Genomic DNA, 11398 nt, shown 5'->3' on the forward strand with positions numbered 1-11398 from the left:
GCATCCCCTTTTCGTCGACTAGATTTGCTGTTGATCAAAGGTTTGCTGCAAGCTTTCGCCTTTCTGGATCCTTCGGTGTTTTGGCGCGATTTGACCGGAAAAGTGTCTCTCTGAGACCCTGAACGCTGGGCGGTGGCACCAAGATATAATGATTTTGGTGGCGCTCCCAAGAGGCTCGTTTTCGCGGAAGACTTCACCTTGAAGCCAGTCAGCAGTTTTCTAATCTGGCGAGTTTTATGTGGCTTGTTTGGCTGCAGTCGCTCTTCTTTCGTGTTTTTGTGGGCACCCGATCCGCCAGTGATCAGCGTGGCGAACTGGATGTACGAGGGATTTTCCGGATGGCTGTAGTCTTGTTTATGGCTGTGGGTGTCGGCGTACTGTGTGGCGATTGTGTCCACAAGCAGAGGGGCCGCTTTTGACGGAGTGGAGCTCGAGATTGGATTCGCTTCTTGTCCCGCACACCTGATTCAGTCCAGTTCAGAGGCTGCGAATTTCTTGGAGAGTGCACGGCTGCAGCTGTGTCCTCTGATACGGAGATAAGCGTTGATAGCTCCAAGTAGTTTGTGCGCTGCTTGCATGTGGGGTTTGCCTCCTTCAGGGCGTCCCTGCCTTTAGTGGGCGTGAAGCTTGTGGTGGTCGAATAAAAACTTTTGTCCGGAGACGCAGCTGGTTTCATCGGCCTGCCCTCGAAAGCACGGAGGGATATGACCACAATCGGCTTGGTCATGAGTTTGGGGTCGTCTGGTTTGGTGCCCGGTGGAAGCCTGTTTCGTGCTTCCACCCCTGACCTGCTATGACCAAGCTTTCGCGCGTCTAGGGGACGATCCTCAGATGGGTGCCTGATCATTGTGTTGTCCTTTTGAATGCCGCCAGCCCGCTTCAAAATCTCCTGTACGTCAGATGAGGAAGAAAGAGTGACTGGAAGTCGAAGAGTTCGCCTACTTCCATTCTGGCGGGCAACCGGTGTAAATTGATGTCACGTTTAGGATGTACCGCAAAGCAAAATTCTCATTTGCATCTGACTTACGGAAACTGAACATCTACCTTCTCCTGATTGTGTCTTCTTCAAGTTTCCTCGATATTCATTGACACCAGTCGTTCATTGCAAAGATACAAGCAAATACTACAATGCGACTCCACAACGACTCCGCAACGGATCTTTCCTTTCATACGGATGCAAAGCGAATTTACACATATTACTCGCATACTCTCAATGATTAGTATTTCCGGTAACACCAAATTTACAGGCGAGCGCAATTCTTAGTCGTTCATTAAGGACTTCAATGCCCTTAACTTAGCCTGTTTTGTAATATTCGGGCACGATGAAATGTGTTGGTAGTGCAATTTAATATTTAATCCAATTTTCGGTTAATAGTTCGAAAACATCCCGTGGCTCATCTGGTTCTATTCGGAAAATTAAATTTTGTGCACAGAAAAAAATATTTCATGGTGGTGCTTGCAAATTCAGAGGGAGTTGTACGTTTTAGTAAGTGCAAATTAACCTGTTTGCGGTGTTTCTTGCGTGAAATAGTAATACCTTGTTATATTAAGGCTCACTCGTATGAATACAAAAGGATTGAGCAGTTTATTGGGAATGTCTATCATATTAGAAAAACCAAAGTAGAAGTAACTACTGCTGAATACACTAGGATTGCTATACGTCAGTTTTATTGGCTGCAGAGCCATCATGTGAGAACGTAAATCATTAATAATCATGTTATTTAAAAATACTTAATGTGTATATCGGCAACGGCCAGGTGCGTCTCCAATAATACAAATGCGGAAGGAAATTTAATAAGGAAATCCTGGACAGAAGTGAAAACGTACACACTGAAATGCTCCACTATTTGCAAAGTGGTACGCCAACTGGCCAAAAGAGAGGATTGAAAACAAGCCATTTAGCGCAAAACTCAGTCTATATCGGACAAATAGCAGAAAACCATCTTAGAAAAGCGTCGAGACGCAAACCGAGACGTAAACCGAGATTGATTATTGACATAAAAATAAATTATATACAACTAGTTTATTGAATGGCTAAAAATGCAACAAAATACAGTAGAAAACAACTTCAAGTAAAACTCCAAAAGCAGGCAAAGCTAAATGAATAAACACCAAACCTAGGCTGCTAGATTATTCGTGATAAAATTCTTAAGGGGTTTTCAACCATTGGCCGATTAATTAGCTGGGACAAGGTGGCTTTTGAAGTTTTGGATTGACCAATTATGGCCCCGAAGTTGCTGTGAGAAAGATGTACACTTTTTTGTCTACTGATACTGAGAAGTCAAAGGTGACGCCGCCTGGACTCGGAACGCGTTACAGTAACTAGCAGACAGGCGAGGAAGATGGAAAACTTAGATAAGAGAAGGAGGCCATCATGGAAATGAAAGGGCAGACGTAAGCGCCCTAAAAGCGGAGACTATTGTTTTTTAGTTTTCTGACGATGAAACGTCAATACCAGGCTACTCTAAATGTGGATTTTTATTCAGCGCACAGAAGGTTGGATGGTTTGCAGGAAAAGTTAAAACTGATAGGGAACAGAATGTACAAACGTACCGATGACTATATGCAGAAAAGTTAACGCTGCGGGCACTTGAAAATAAAGGCATGCCTGTTGACCGATTAATTAGCTGGGACAAGGTGGCTTTTGAAGTTTTGGATTGACCAATTATGGCCCCGAAGTTGCTGTGAGAAGAGAAAGATGTTTTTTGTCTACTGATACTGAGAAGTCAAAGGTGACGCCGCCTGGACTCGGAACGCGTTACAGTAACTAGCAGACAGGCGAGGAAGATGGAAAACTTAGATAAGAGAAGGAGGCCATCATGGAAATGAAAGGGCAGACGTAAGCGCCCTAAAAGCGGAGACTATTGTTTTTTAGTTTTCTGACGATGAAAAGTCAATACCAGGCTACTCTAAATGTGGATTTTTATTCAGCGCACAGAAGGTTGGATGGTTTGCAGGAAAAGTTAAAACTGATAGGGAACAGAATGTACAAACGTACCGATGACTATATGCAGAAAAGTTAACGCTGCGGACACTTGAAAATAAAGGCATGCCTGTTGAACCCTGTGCTACAGTGCCAAGATATAAAGAAATAGATTGGTAAGATTCCGAAGGAATTTTGGAAGTTTACGGAAGCGTTTCATTGAAAATCAGTCGATTGGTTATTTTAGTGACATAAAGCACCCTGTTTACCTTCTTTATTACTGTTGTAGGGAAGCGGAAAATACATAGGCGGTTCCATCGTTCCTGTAAACGTCGAAGCCTTGAGAAGGCTGATGAGGAAAAAAGTTAATTATGGCATGGCATTTAAACAGATGTTGCGTACGTCTTACTTAAACTGCTCAGCAAATCTCAAGCGTGCAGAAGAACGTCCACCCAGGCTTTTTCCCTGAAGGTGAACCAAACCAGCAGGCGACATACTGCGTCCGCAATCGGAGCCGCATTTCGATCTCTCAGTACCTTCCTTGAAGTGCGTGTATCCGTCCTTTGGGATTGCTGTGGTGTTATTGACAGCCCAAGAAGATATGCTGATCAGATAGGCATATTAGATCCAGGAAGCTCGCAACAAGTTAGTGACCTTGAAAGCAATTTTAGCCTACCAGCATTCCTTACACACTAATGGCCTTTTACATTGTGAGGTGCTCGAAACCCCACCTGAAGTCGAGAATCTTAATAGACTGAAACGTCTCAAAGTTTTGTAGTGACTTGTCGTATCGTGTTTTGGTCCCAATGGTCCGAAGTTCAAACGAATTGACACAAATGAAGAATCGTGTTGTGCAACAGAAGAATAGAAGAAAGTACCAATAGGTGTTTGAATTTAGGATAAACGTTGGTTAATCGCATTCTGGGGCGATAATAATAGGCAGCATCTGCTCCGATCACCAATATTTTAACGGTTGCCGCTGAAAATTGAATCCAAGCATTTAAACTGCCTTGCTACTTTTGTTCATTGTATTCATGATGAATTACCCTGTGTTTTAAGTAGTCGCGTATCTCACTTGGTGGTGTCCTGCACTCAAAAGTGCAACAATATTGCAAGCATATCTACGTGCTTATTAGAAACGATTTGATCGATTTTAATTTGCAAATAAATGAATCTTTGTCAGCACTATCCTTGTGCTTAGTTTTGCGGATGACAATAAATAACTCCTTTATTACAGTGACACAAATGCGTGACCAGTGGAGGTGTAAGTCATTCGCTTATTTGATCTCGACTCTGATTAATTTGACTATAGTATATCTGCAAAAGATTGGCGAGCATAATGCGCAAACTGTGCGCAGCCGGAGTATTGCATAGTCTGTAAATCGGCACGTTGTTATGCAACAATATAGTCCTATTTGGTGAGAAATATAGCTCAGTGGAATTACAAGACAGCAGAAGGTTTACACTACTGGTTACTCTAGGTTTAGGCATGTCCGTCGAACTCAGTTAGGTTTGAAACGAGCGGGCATCTTGTATATTTTGATGGAGCGTTTTGACGCATGTCCTTTCTTACTGTGATTTTTGTTGCGTTGTTGGAGGCGATTGTTGTGCATTCAATCCAGTTTTCCAACCGGGCGAAGGAATTTTTCCACTACTCTAGGGCCTCCTGAGTTATCCGTCGTACTAAAGTCTAAATAATTGAAAAGGCGGTTCTAGTACACAGGAATGGGTGATTAGGAAAATCACATAGGTATAGTGAACTCTAAAGTAACTCGCAGTCAGCAGTGTATCAGGAATTCACGGATCACGCTATCCGCAAGCGAAGACAGTAGAGTATATTGTGCTTATTCTGCTGCAAAATCAATGAGGTTTTCCTTACAGTTGCCTGTAGCCCGGACAATGGAACATGTAAGTTTTGGTAAAGAACTCACGATTCTAAAACCTTGGTTTCTCGCTTGTTTTGAATCGCTCGCGATCAAAAACTTAGCTACTACGTATTTTTTAGCACCACCAGGACGTGAAACTTATCAAAGTGAGATTTTTCCCGGAACCAATGGTAAAAATCATTAATATGACTCTTAGGCGCAGTATTTTGGTATCTATTTCATGAGCGTCAATACCTTCTGCCAAGCGGCAAACGGCGGCGAAGGATACTTTCAAATGAGTCTCAAGTCACTACCTAGATTTTTGTCCAAATGAATAGATATCATATAGCTCGCTGCAAATCCCGTTAAACTGGCCGAAATTGTGCATATCGCTGGGCCAACAAAACTGGATTTCAAGGAAGTTAAACATATTTTGTTCAAAAGCATTTTGTCGTACTGGTTAATCCTATCGATTTTAAAGAGACAATGGCCATTATATAGCTACTTTGTGTTACCTGTCGTCGACAACCTTGCAGATATTCTTCAATCAAGAGAATGATCTGGCCATGATCAACCAAGTAGTACTTCTACTAGCTCTCACCTGAACAATGCTCAAAAACCGAAGTGATATTACGTGACCAACTAATGATTGGGTGGTTCTTGGAGTGACATTACGTCTATTGCGTGCTTGCAAGTGAAAACACCGCTGCCAGTAATTTGCGCGGGCACCTTGTGCGGTTCCTCAATAGAGCTCAGAAAGCTTGCGAATTCAACTTATATTTTGCAGATTCAACTAATAAAACATTACTTGAAGGACTAAAAATATTCCCGGAATTTTTTGGTGCAAAGTCAGCACATAAAGCGTAGATTCATAACATGCACACAGTGTCTTGTCATTTTTTTGTTTAGGACACCTGATCCATTTGAATTGACGATTCTACCTTGTTATGGCTGCGAGAACCGTAATATGTGATGCCACATGTGACATCCGCTAGAATATTTCTCCAAAATCAATTAAGAGGAAACAAAATTGAAAAATATAAACACAACTCAAAGTAAAAATAGGCATATACATATCAAATCGATTGCCAGCTACATTCTGAGAAATACAGTGGAGGACAAATGTTATTATTTACAGTTGTCCCAAACACAAAGCGCAGTTTTGCCCTTTCGCGTTTCAGTAAAGTAACTGATATGGTAGCGTTAATGGACGTTTTACTTAATCCTCCAGAAAGTTCTCTGTGTTACATAGCCTTTGAAAAACTTCTTCTGGATTTGAAAAAGAGTGTCCTGTAATCTGTGACCCCTCAGAATGTTCTCATTTGCCATTTATTTTCAGCTCTTCTACAAAGTAAGCATTCCTGTAGTGAATAATTTTTCCGCATATCTGTTTACTCTTATCCAGAATGTCTAAGCACATTTGTCACTGAAAACAGTAGTTGTCATTACCTACATATCGTCAGGGAACGGCTGAGTCTAACAAAATGCATGTTACTCATGTCATCGTAAATTAATAGAATCCCAAAGTTATTCCCTTTTTCTTACTAATTGGTGTATAGATACGTACCCGGTAGGGTGGAGAACGTCCGTTGAATAGGGATTCCACATTTCGGATTCATTTGCATGCATAACAAAGCCGCAAGTAATGCAAACTCCGAGCTCGTAATCAGATCTTCAATGAAATGATCGAAGATTTGTTGAATAGTAACCGCCATAGTCAAGTGAATTGTCGCCGCCACGCCCGGGCCGGGCAGAAAGAATGTGACTTGAAAATAATTTCCGGCCAGTTGATCCCATATGTCTGAAAAGTGTGGGATTCTTCATGTTGCGCAAAACCTCCACCTACAAATATTTTAAAATATTTTAAATTCTCTTTCCAAAACGTCTTGTAGAATGTAAGTTTGTGTTTCAATAGACACAGTAGAACTTATTCGACAAAAATAGTTTTTAAATATCCTATCAAACTCTGTTATAGTCAAGTTCACGCACTAGGTAATATTGAAATATTTGTGGCTGTCCGCATTAATTTTCTGATATCGGTTTAACGTTTTATAGAGGCAAAGTTCCGTAGTGGTAACTAAGTGGCTGTATTAACCGATGTTTTCCAAGAGACTTCTGGAACAAAGGATCGCATGCAGACTATGTAACAATCGAGCATTTTGTGGGCTTTAGCATTTTTACATGGTTGGGGATATTGTGATAGTATGGAACTCTAAAGCTATAGTCTGATTATGTTTCCATTTTGCTTTGGAGGGGGCATTATATTTCAGAATAAAGTATTCGGGACTTTTCATTATACGTTGGTTCTGTTCTAAAAAAGACTGAACCTCGCAGTCATTTAGGACTGTACCTTTTAAGGCCTCTTCGTTTGCATTTATCGCATGTAGTGTGTCATATTACGTTACTTGCCGAGACCTGCAGACGAGACCTGCGCATCAAAAATCAACGGAGGAATGAAAACATACAATTGAAAAAACATACAGTGACTGTCGCTTACTGAACACCAATATACACAGATTTTCTGTGAGATTTCGTCCTGTAAGTGAAGCCAATCTATGCTGAAAAGCCGAGAAGCACTGTACAGCTGTTTCATTCTTATTGGGAATCATCAGCAGTGCGCATCTCACGAAACTCCGAAGAGTCTCGAAACCGCGACCTCCCAGCTAGTAGTTTGAACACTCAACCGTTAGGCCCCGAGTGATTGATCAGCAGTGTGATTAACTCGCACTTAGACAGGATATGGCGCCGCTCATCCTTCAATCCCGGGATCCACATCACGCGGCCACACGTGTTGACTGGCTCCTCGAGCAACAACTTCTCAGATAGAAGTTTCACCCATCGGGTTCACTCATCGCGGGTTCGACTCTCTTCGGAGTTTCGTGAGATGCGCACTGCTGATGATTCCCAATAAGGATGAAACAGCTGTACAGTGCTTCTCGGCTTTTCAGCATAGATTGGCTCCACTTATGGGACGAAATCCCACAAAAATCCTAAATCTCCTCACGCTGCCAACAATATGCATGTTTTTTAATGTTTCTGCGGTAAACTGAGGATAGTTAATTGGGACAAAATCTAATGCACTCCTAGCTACTTTGTATCACTGCTAACCTGGATGGGAGTTAATTTGACTACTATTTGTGTTCCAACAAGCCAGACGAATCAGTGTCCCCGGCAGGTGGCTAGAATATTTGAATATTGTACGCCGGCGCTCTGAGATGAAACAGTGTTTTGGGGATCCAAGTTGAGATATTTTTGTGACTCGTAATTTTCATGAAAAATGAAAATCAATGGGTCAAATAAATGCGTTTGGTTGAAATTTTACATCGCCTAGGGCACTCAATGAAACCTTCATTCACAATAATTTGTCTGTCACACACAACTTGACTTTCTTGGTCTACATTTCTCTCCATGCTACCTTTAAAGTGATAAAAAGTGAGTAATTGTGAAACGAGAAACCCGCAACTTTATATAACATCATATACCAAACGTGTACAAGTCTGCGGAAAACCCCGTAGTCGCAGGTGTCAGATATTGATCAGATGTGACATTGAACACGTGTGAACGCCTCCGATATGTTGGGATTACAACAGCAACATTAATTGGTTAATTAAAAATATCCCAACCGCTACCGTTATCAGCGTGGTCCGATCCAATGAAAAGATCATTTGGATTAAATCTCGCATTTTCACGAGTCATAAGTAATGATGCCAAATGTGGTACTGGCCGATTTTTCGACGTTTTAAGTTTTGCTTACACAAAACATAAGTTGTTCTTCCAATATTTTCATCCAGGTGGGAACCCTAGCAACAAACAGACAATAGAAAGGATACTGTGTACTGGTTATACGTGGAAGGCCGAAGGGATGAACACCATTTTTTCTCGAGATATCTGAATTCATTTCGACCTCAACCATCGAACAAATCGGTAGGAGGCCCGCTTAAAATGAAACCACCAGTGTTCAAGTATTTCACCCTAAGTTGAGCAAGATGTCTGTCAGAATGTATAGACAATGTTGTCTTGAATGCAATTGATTAACCTCGATGTTAGAATATGTGTTGCCAAACCTCCAATCCATTTTGCTTCTCTGGAACCCAAGCCACATAACGATGCAGACATAGAAATATGGAATAACATTTCCGAGAATAATGCGTAAGCAATTTATAGCCCACAAGCAACGAAGCTCAGAAGGTGTATACTTGGATTCGATAGTTTTGATCACAAGGTGCAATGTTGAGTTTGTCAATCTCGCCTGAGTATTCTGTCATTGAACGTACAACCTGTGAGCTTCAGTTGAGTCTGGGGCAGCACTCAGTCATGAAGTAATTGTAGACCGGGCTTAGTTTTGGGGAGAAAAACGTTCGCCTATAACAATGTAATACTGCACGTCGGCTAGCTGTAAGTAGCAGATGAGGTTGCGCCTCCATTTTGAATTTAAGATCGGCCAGGGACCTGAGTAATTTTTCCAACCGCAATCTGTTAATCCGTTCTAAACAAAATGCAATTTCGTACCTTTTCCTCACATTTACAGTACGTGAGTACTTTTCATATCCTGCAAAGCATAACTTTGAACGGAATTCAACATTGCTGTCCAAATCGAAATGCCTATGAGCCATGAACATCTTCATCAGCGCAGGGCTCATGTGAGCGCAGCCTCGGCTCTAGCAACAGGCACCTCCTGTTTCGGTCTCGATTAACACGCCAGGCATTCACTTACAATAATAAATTATGACTCCAACGTGCTCAGATAATGTCCCACTTATATACTTGCTACCTGCCGGAATACGGCTTTATCAAGTATAATCTAAATCGTCGTGTAAGCACGATGAATTATCGCTCGTGCAAGAAAGCTGGTACCAACAATGGCAACCACGTAACGATAAACTGAGGGGCAACGAACTTAAAAGACTGAAAAGTTTATAAGCTCGTCTGGCTCAAATTTCAATACACCAGCGTAATTACTTCAAGAAATCTCATTCGTATTATCGTCCCGGACGTTTATAATCTATCAAAGCCAGAGATCCGTCAAATAAGGGTAATAAAAAATGCTGGAATCTCCAGATAATTCTCTCAAGTGGGTTAACGTGTGCTTAACCTCCGAAGACCACGATCAAATGCCGTGCTCAATTAATCCCGGACATTTAAACTCGGGGAAGATTGAGAAGTTTGTAGCACATTACAAAACACTACAAAACTAACGTTAGGAGGCTCACATAGCTGGGCTCTTTGGCCCTCAGCAAGTCCCCAGGTCTACAAAAATAAGGGAGCGTCAACCGAACGTCAATTTCTCACCCACATCCACAACTGCGAACGATAAGATCTTTCACGCATTCGCTTCAACAGTCCAGAACGGTAAGTGACTCTGCTTGTGTTTATTGTCTGTTGTGAAATAACTGTCTGTTGTAAGAATGATTACTGCATATTTCGACAGTTGGTCCAGTTTTGTGCCTTCAAATAATAGGACGGAAAGTATACCTAAGCCTTTTAGGATTTGGAACGCGGATGCAATATTTCCTGAAAGTTTATTGCGATCAGAGTAGAATCAGACAGTGCGTGAATTATGACAACTGAAGCTGATTGTGCAACAATAACACGGCGGAACCCCGGAGTCAACAGATACACAAGGAAGCTCGCTGCCTGGTTGAACGCTAGGATTATCAGGTTCAGGAAGGAAATACGTTTTCTCAAAATAACATGATGTGCCTACTTGGCAAGTACGTTCCATTTAACACTGGTGCTGGGGTTTTCAAAAGACGCCCTACCAAGTGGTTTTGCCATCACTTAGTCTGGTTGTCCGTAAAATATAATACAGCCATGTGATCGAAAAGACTGCGGTAGGGTACAAGTAACAAAGGTAAACTGATTTGCCAAAAAAGTCCCGTTTACAGAGAAATTACCTATAAAATATTGATTCTAAATCTGGCTGTGCTAGAAGAATTTTTGGGCGACTGTACATCATCTTGTAAGACAAATTCAGAAGCGTAATATTTTTCGCAATTTTGTTGTATTTTATTACAAATAGAGGACTTACAAGATGAGAGGCTAGAAGCCATAGTGGACACGAAACCAAGTGAGCGGGTAGGATTGTGTGACCTAGTCCGTTATGCTCAGTTCTCATGAGTGGCCATTGGTCACGAAAGCAGACTAGGAATATACGTTCGGTTTGTGATCAGACATATTCGGTTTGGCTAATAGAATCGCGATTGCCCCAGCTGTGGTTAAGTACTGGTGTTGAAATATTTCCATAAAACTGGTCACCGAAGTGATCAGTATTCTGGCAAAAATCTGTAATCTATGTTCAAATTGGAATATACTACCTCATTACATTTCACAACTGGATATTCCGAAACTGTTATGCAACAGAGCCCAAGGGGTGGACTACAACGATTTTATCATTTGGACACACGGGGTCAGCTGAAGACTCGTGAACAAAAATCAATAACAAAAAAACATGAGACGGAAGCACCCCCCGCAATCACCGATTTCGTCTGAAAAAGGATGGACTTGCATAAATTTAATGACAAGAAGTTTTCGAGTAATTCTGTTACAACAATCACCTTCGGGAAATTTGATGAACAGAAAAAAGGGTTGATATTATTTTATTTCAGGAGGG

Source organism: Opisthorchis viverrini, assembly GCF_000715545.1.
Source record: "Opisthorchis viverrini unplaced genomic scaffold opera_v5_677, whole genome shotgun sequence".
Taxonomy (NCBI): domain Eukaryota; kingdom Metazoa; phylum Platyhelminthes; class Trematoda; order Opisthorchiida; family Opisthorchiidae; genus Opisthorchis; species Opisthorchis viverrini.